Genomic DNA, 8,929 nt, shown 5'->3' with positions numbered 1-8,929 from the left:
AGAGAGAGAGAGAGAGAGAGAGAGAGAGAGAGAGAGAGAGAGAGAGAGAGAGAGAGAGAGAGAGATTTAAAATTAAATCTGGGTCAAGGCAACTGATTATTGTAAGATTTTGTGAAATTTTGCAACTTTCATCTGCCTAAACTCAAGATTTTCATCATGCCAGTTAGCTGTATACTTGAATAGGCTTTGAAGGTAATCTAATGCAGTGTACATATGGGAAAAAGATAATTCTAGGAAAGAAGAAAAAGTGTTTCAAGGAATTTAAGCCAGGGCATAGACTTGGGAAAGAAAAAAAATATTCCTTTCTTTTTTATGCCACAATTGTGGAACTGGAAATGAATATGAGAAAGGTGGCAGTGAGAGCTTTCCATTTGAAAGCTATCTTGGCAAAGGTATTCAAAAGTAATGAATTTGAAGTCAGAAGACTGAGTTCAACTGTTAGCTCAGCCAATAACAAGTTGTGTGGCTTTGGGTAAGTAATTCAACCTCTCTGAGTCTTGGTTTCTTCATCTGCAAAATAAGGGTCATAATACTTCTTTTTCCTTTCTCACAGGGTGGTTGTGAGGAAAGTGTTCTCTGTAAAAGTTAAAGTGCTATAAAAAATGTGAGTCACCATCACCACCAACAACCAAGGACACACAGTGAGTCATTTAAAGACCTTGAAATAATACTCAAATTTCCCTACCTTAACCAAATCTAGTTTAATTCCAACCATCTCTTTTCTATATGTGATTGGCATAAGTTATATACCCAGAGGACAGACAGTATGTGGGAATCTTCTATTACTATCTTCCCTGCAGTTAATTAGTTGTAGATATTTATTGGGACGTGCCTACATCCAGGAATGATGATGTACATTGAAGGGTTGGAAAACATTATTTCTGCCCTTGAGATCACAACCTTGCCAGGACTTGTTAGCGCCCCCAGGTTCTAGACATTCTATTCTTCTTAACCTCACAAGTGAATATTGAAAAAGCCTGGAATTTTTACTGGCCTATGTATCCAGTGAGTCAAAAGTGAGACACATAAGCTATAAAATCTAATATGATAATTGGGCTTCTTGTAGAGATGAAAAGCTTCCAGAAACAGAAGATGATCATCCTAATTTCCTATTCTGCCTTCATCAGACCTCAGCTGGAGTATCACATTCAGTTCTGAGTGCCACAGATTACGGACACTGCTAAGCAAGAAAGTGAGTAGAAAGCCATTTATTAAGTGCCTGCTATGTGTCAGGAGATAGTAGGGAACCACTTGAGTTTATTAAATGAGGAAGAGCAGTTTGGTTAGGCTTGTATTTAGGACTATCTCTTTGATAGCTGAGTGGAGGTTTGACTAGAATGGGGAAAAACAATCAGAAAAATATCTGGAGAAAGACAAGAAAAATAGCAAAAAGCTTCAAGTCCAAGTAAAAATAGGATTATTTGAAGGAATTAGAGCTCTTTAGTTTTAAAAAGAGAAGAGTTGGGGGCAGCTGGGTCACTCAGTGGATTGAGAGCCAGATCTGGAGACAGGAGGTCCTAGGTTCAACTCTGGCCTCAGACACTTCCCAGCTGTGTGACTCTAGGCAAGTCACTTGACCCCCATTGACTAGCCCTTACCACTCTTCTGCCTTGGAGCCAATAAAGACAGAAGGTAAGGGTTTAAAAAGAAAAAAGAGAGAATGCTTGTGTGGGGGTACAGGGAAAGAGGTAAGGAATTTGATAGCTGTCTTTAAGTAACTGAAGGTCTGCATCATGGAGAAGAGATTAGACTCATTCTGTTTAGCCCAAGAAGGCAAAAGTAGGGCTAATAAATAGAAGTTGCTTTTGTTTTGTTGTTCAGTTGTGTCTGATCCATCATGATCCCATTTGGGGTCTCTTGGCAAAGATGCTAGAATGGTTTGACATTTTCTTCTCCAAATAGTTTGATAGATGAGGAAATTGATTCAAACAGGGTTAAGAGACTTGCCCAACATCAGACAGGTACTTAGTATCTGGGGCCAGATGTGAATTCAAGAAAAGTCTTCCTGATTCCAGGCCCAGTATTCTATTCACTGTACCATCACCTAACTGCCCTTTGGTAGAAGTTACAAAGAGGATAATGTGGGTTCAATGTCAGGATAAACTTTATTTTTTTCCAATTACATGTAAAAATTTAAACTCTTCTTCCTTTTATCCTCATTGAGAAGGCAAACAATTTGATATAGGTTATAGATGTGTAGTCATGCAAAACATATTTGTATTTTGGTCATGTTGTAAAGGAAAAATGGTGAAAATTGTTTTTTCTTTAAATTATGTTTCAATCTGTATTGAGACCCCATCAGTTAGGACAAACTTTCTGTAAGAATTATTCCATACATGACATGGGTTTCCTCAAGAGCTAGTAGCTTCCTCCTCTTTGTTGATCTATAGAAAGAGGCTGTGTAGGCAATTAGCAGGTATTTTCTAGTGGGGATTCCTTTCATGTATGGATTGGACTAAGTGGATATCCAAAGTCCTTTGAAACTCTCAAATTCTGTGATTCTGTAATATTCTAGACAGAGCCAAAATAAGCATTTTTTTTCATCTCTGAAAATATATAACAAGATGTACCCAAGAGGAGCAGTATGAATAGGGCTAGGTACTATATGTTTAATTTCATTTGTTTAAATAACTTCCAAGTGAGAAAACTTTCTTCTATTAATTCAGTTGACTATCTTCTCTACAATTTATAATGTTACAGGCCTACAACTCTGAAAGTTTAATTGATACCCTCAGGTCTGTATTTGCCAGAGGAAGAAAAACCAGGTATTCCTGATATAAGGTCAGACTCTACCAATGATGCCATGATGTTTCTCAAGTCCAATCCTATATTTTATGATCTTTTATTATCTTATATCATCTTTTAATGACAAATTCAATGGAAAGAGGAGAGGGACTGTGATACTGCCCTTTGGAGAGCCAAATACAGAGATTCCAAGATTTTGTGGAGTTTGGGGCAGCTGCATAGCAGTGGACAGAACACTAGGTCTGGAATCAGGAGAACCTGAATTCAAATTTGGCTTCAGAGATTTTCTACCTGTGTGACCCTAGGCAAGTCACTGAACCATGATTGCCTAGCCCTTAGGATTTTCTTAATAAAAGATTTTGTGGAGTTCATTGTCAGGGAGGGGACAATAGGATCTATTAGGACAGGATCAGAGAAGGGATTACCTAGGATATAGCACCATGGTGGTAAACCAATAAATGGCATGCATGCCAGAGGGGACACTCAGAGCCCTCTCCCATCACCCTAGCACAGAGTTCACCAGAGTTCTTTACTAGAAAGCCAGAGGGACATGGGGTCAAGCTGCTCCCCTCCCATCTCCATGGATGCCTGAGAACATTTCTCACATTACCTGCCCCTCTAAAAGGTTCACCATCACTGATATAGCATCTAGGAATAAGAATGTATCAATTAACAAGCATTTTAGGTACTTACTCAATTCCAGGAACTGGATCCTCAATTTATGTTCAATCACTGACACATATACTTGTAGAGTAGATACTTTCTGTATTCTATAGTGGTCCCCACTAGGAATGCTTCCCCTACACATATTCTTCCTTTTTAAAAAATGCCCTTTGTTACCTGACACAGACTCATCTGCAGACAAAATCCCAAGAGTTTATTACCCTGATTCAAATGTGAAGCCATTTTAATCTGTTGGATCAGGTGGAAATTGTGCTCCACTTACAAATCCTAGGCTCACCTTCATGTTATATAAGGTTTTGGAAGTAGAACTCTTGGCTAAAGGACCACAGGTTCACTAAGGGCTAGATGGATTTTTATGGAACTTTAGGTACCAGGTTTAACATTTTCCCTCCCTAGGTAGAAAAAGTCTTCCAAGTTCCAAGCAATTGTTTTGGAAAACAATTTATTCATAAATGGGAGACTGTTGAAATATGATCATATGGTATAGATAATAAGTTGTGAGGGTTTTGAAGGCTGAATAGTCAGTCAATAAGCATATATTAAGTGCTTATTAGGTGCCAGACAGCTATACTGAGGATAAAAGAAAGGTAATAAATTGCCATTCCCAACAAGGCAGGCAAGCCAACCTAGCTGTTTTAATAAGACACCTTGAGGGAGAGACAGGAGGCATCACGTACCAAGAAAGTCAAACCACCAAATACCAGCAGCATCTTGAGTGTCATGTCCCATCTGGATCAAAACAAAGACCTTAAATTTAAGACCTTTTCAATAGTAACAGACTATCAGACTATTTCAGTAGCCTGTTGATGGGTTTCTCTGCCTCAAATGTGTAACCAATTCAATCTATTCTTCACTCAAATATTCATTTGTTTGATAAACATGTATTAAACTTCTGTTATGTATGAGGTATTATGATAAGTGCTAGGGATACAAAAAGAGGCCAAAGAGAGTCCCTGCCTTCAAGGAGGACAATTTGATCTTCCTATAATTCAAGTGTCAATTCCCCCTATACCCATACCATTCAATAAACTCCAGTGGTTTTGTATCACCTATAAGATCAAATACAAAATTCTCTCTCTGGAGTTGAATGATCTTCAGAAATTTAACCTCTCATACCCTTCTACTCTTCCTATGCCTAGCTCTTTGCACTTAATCATTAATCCATTGAGGCAGACCTTTTTGAAGTTCCTCAAAAGGTAGAACAAAAGGTGCAAAATGGCAAGAGGCTTTTGTTGTTGTTGTTGTTGTTTGGGTTTCCCCACCCCTGTGCCTGGTATGTGTATACCTTTGCTTCCTGAGGACAAACTAGACAGAGAGAGAAAAAATTAGAGATTGCTTCCAGTGACTAGATAACTGAATTTGAGAGAGATATTGACCATGAGGATTTCTTTCTTATCCTGAGTCTGCCCCATGCATTTATTCTTAGCACCCAAGTTACTGACTCTATGAGTAAAACATCAAATTCGAATCATACAAACTGGGAGCTAGTAAATAAAATGAGCCCCATTTTCTGGGGTGAGCAGCTTAGTATTATCTTAGAGAAGAAGACAAGAGTATATGAAGAAATTGAGTAGAGGGGTGAAATTTTGTGGCAAGTGTTTTATTTTTTAGGTTATATAATTTCTATGCCAAACAATATTACTCTATATAATTACACATGCTCTTTCTGGAAGGAACAACACCATTTTGCCAAGATCAAATGAATAGGGTTCGGTGAAATACAGCAAAATCATCTACAGAGGTAGAGTTTGCCCAAGGTAGGGACTCAAAAACTCATTCTGGTTGTAAATCAGTACCCTTTAGATAGCAAGTTGACCCAACCACCAAGAGAGGTAGATAGGAATAAATGATAAATTTCTCACTGAGAACGTAGAGATTATGGGCCTTCCCTAGAACTTTCAGCCAGTAAAAGTATATATGATCAGAGTAAACTTCTAATTTGCCTTTTATAAATCTCTTTTTTTAAAGAGAAGTTTAGTTTCTATCAGTATAACCTAGCGATTGAAAGTATGTTTTAGGGCTGAGGAGACTAGTCTGACCAGATATAAGTGGAAGGTGATAAGTTTGAGAAACTAGTAAGAGGACCGATTCTTCATTGCCAGGCCAAGCGGAGCCAAAGAAGATTTTTGATCAAAGGGAACTTGACAAAAGTTATGCTTTAGGAAGATTCTTTAAGTGACCATGTTCAAGATAGATTTGGAGAGAATGGAAGAAGTGGAAATAGAAGTGGAAAAGAAATGACTTGATGGATGTTGAAAAGGAACCTTCTCTTTCCCAACAGCCCCAGTGAAGCATCTTAGATTTGTCAGATTCCAAGGTGGCAAGAAGTCATCCAACACACAACTTTCAATTCCACTTAAAAAACAGAAACTCCCACATGTCACACTGGAGCAACTATCAACCTGGATAATGATGCAGGATTTTCCTCCTAGTGAGATTATTAAAGCTTTGTGTAGAGATTATGATTCATATTTTAATAAGTATATCTATGTAAAGAAAAGCAGATTTTTGGTGTGTCTATGTTATTACTTACATCCTGCTCAATTGTAGTACTGTTCCCTAGGGACTTAAACTTGAACAGTGATAAAAATTCAAGATACCTTAAATGATGAATTTCACCCCTAGCAGAGAGAAATTTTGCATTTGTAACTCTTCTTGGTGAACATCAATTGATGTGCTAATTAGGGCAAAGTGTGCAACATTAAAAGATGTATTTAAACATGAAAAGAGAAAAGAAATGGGGCTCTTAAGGAAATGAGAATACGTATTGGTAACACTGAAGATTTTTATGAAGAAACTTGGGTTTTTTAAATGTCCCATGTTCCACCCACTGCTTTTGCCTATTAACTCTTTAAAGAAGCTTTGGATGAGAATAAGGATGCTCTATTTTCTTGCATTATTGTGAAAAATAGTTACACGAAAACAAGATGAATTTTAAGGCTTTATACTTTTGGAGAAGGGGACATATTTTCAATAAGAAAATTTGTTTTTCATGCTTGCTCCCATTTGTAGTCATTAAGAACCAGGTACAATAAAATGACCAATCTTCCTTAACTCCCTTACTCTGACATACTGGCTTTGGTCTAGGTTCACCCACACCCCAGACCTACCACCAGAGGTTTCTTTCATGAAAAGCAGGAATTTATTAACAGTAGTAAAGGAATGGAATTTATCAGCATTAGTTTGCCTATAGTAAATGCGGTTCTACCCTAAGAACAGCGGGCAAAATACTTCACTCTGCAGATGCTCAGTGATTACAAGGGGGTTTAAGCAAAATTACATTTATGGAAATAAAATGCAGACATCTCGAACTGCTATTTAAGACTTGAATGGAGGATTAAAGACTGTAGCCAACAGAACTGTGAGACAGATTTTTTTTTAAAAAGAAGCTACTTTGAAAATCTTGAAGATTTGCAAAGATATCTTCATTTGTAACAAACAAAAATATGATTGAATTGGCCTTGGAGCTGATTGGATATATATATATATGTACATATACATATATATATAAAGATCAATTATCATATATATGATATTCCACTTAATTAGTCTTTCTATATAATTATAATTTTCCCCTAATTAAATTTATATTTACACAAATGTATATACAAGTTTACATATAACTAAATGAAGGGATTATGGGGGTTTTATTTCTAATAGGGAAAATCAATTCTAGGCAATTGGCCACTCTCAGACCAGATGATCATGATAAATGGACTGTAGGCTTGACCTTGTTGGCATAAGTAACCACCCAGCCCTAACCCCACCCCCCAAGCACAGCTATAACAACAAACCAAAACAGCCACAGCCCAGTCTTTCCTTTCAGTGGCAAGGGCCCAGGACTGACAAGAGCAGTTGAAGTTGCAGAATTCAACAAGTTCCCTTTCTGGTTCTGACACTTATTAGCCATGTGATGATAAACAAGTTGCTTAATTCCCCCTGAACCCCAATTTCCCCATCTGTAAATGGGGAGGTAACATTACTTGCTCCATATCTCTCCTGGAGAAGCTGGTTGGAGAAAGGCTTTGTAAGTCCCCGAAGAGCCATCCAAATGTGCACAAGAGAAAGAAGAGGGAGGGCAGCTGAGGGGAGGAGAGCAAGCTGGTGTACTTCCCGGCAAGGATTCCTTCGAACAAGCAAGGGCAACAGAGTTTGCAGCAGTTTCCAAACAGAATCCTTCTCGGTTACATAAGCATCCCAGGCTGCTGGAAACATTACTTCTTCATTGCATTAGAAGGGAGATTGTGCCTCTCCAACTCCGGAGAGAGGGGAGATACAGAGGCACCCTGTGTACATTGGATTTAAAGGAGACAGCCTTATCCTAAATAAACAGGGTCGCCTGGAATTTTTACTTGCCAGGCAGTTGGCACATCTTGTAGATTAGCCAAAGTTAACAACAATGCATTTCATAAGGCAGGGAAGGGTGCCAGGGTGACCTTAACCACAGCGCCTTGAACTCGAGAGCTGGTCGGCTACATTCTCCTGTCTGCTTCAGCTTCGCATATACTTCATACTCTGCACAATAATCAAATTCAAGGCATTTACAGACAGCAAATTACTCTGCTCTGGCACCACACCCTTCGAGGAGGGTTAGAGCCAGGTTCCAAACCGAGTTCAGCTGGTAATTTCACTACAAATTGCTGCAAGTGTTAAACCTCCTGGGAACTGATTTAACAGCTCCAAAGCTGCTCCCCTTTGGGCTAGTCAGACTCTGGGGCTTGATAGGGAGGGGAAGGAAAGAGAAGGGAGATGGGCTGGGCTGGGGCGGGATGGGTGGAAGGCTGGGTTGTAGGGTTCACTTTAAAAAATAAATAAAATGTAGTTGGCACTTGTTATTTGGAATCCTGTGATTCATTCCCATAGGCCCAGCCCACATGTGTGTAAGAGAGAGGTTCAGGCAATGAATGGCTTTTATTTAACAAGTCCTATTGCCTCTCCACATCCCTTGCTCCCTCCTTCCATCCACCTCCCCATTTTCAAAAAGATGGGGGAGGGAAGAAATCAACCATTTTAGCTACTTTAGTGGGGAATTCTTGTGACCACATGAAAACAGCTAGATTTTTGCCTGTAGGGAAGCTATAAGGACTTACTTTATCCCAGTCTTGGATTTCAAATGACAGCTGCGCTGTGAAGTGCCAGTTGAGCAAAATAGTTTTCTGTTGGGGAAATAATATCAAACTTACTTCCTCAATGGGGAGCCTGAGTATGAAGTCCAAGCACATTAATTAGGAGAGGAGAGACATTCTTCCTGTCCCAGACCTGTGATCTGGAGTGCTCCAGTATTCTACAAACAGGAAGACGTGAGTAACATCTCCCTCTTCAGAGATTAATGTAAGGATGTAAAGAGAGTGAAGTTGGAGGTATAAATAGATTCCACTTCTTCTGGCAGACAAAGGACAAGGGCAGCTCACATTAGCAAAGGCAGCAAAGAAATAGCCAGATATGGAAATAATACTGACTCTCTCCTGCTGTCATGTCACTCATTGACTCTAGGCATAAG

Source organism: Gracilinanus agilis, chromosome 2, assembly GCF_016433145.1.
Source record: "Gracilinanus agilis isolate LMUSP501 chromosome 2, AgileGrace, whole genome shotgun sequence".
Classification (NCBI taxonomy): Eukaryota; Metazoa; Chordata; class Mammalia; order Didelphimorphia; family Didelphidae; genus Gracilinanus; species Gracilinanus agilis.
Note: the sequence above shows the minus strand (reverse complement) of the source record.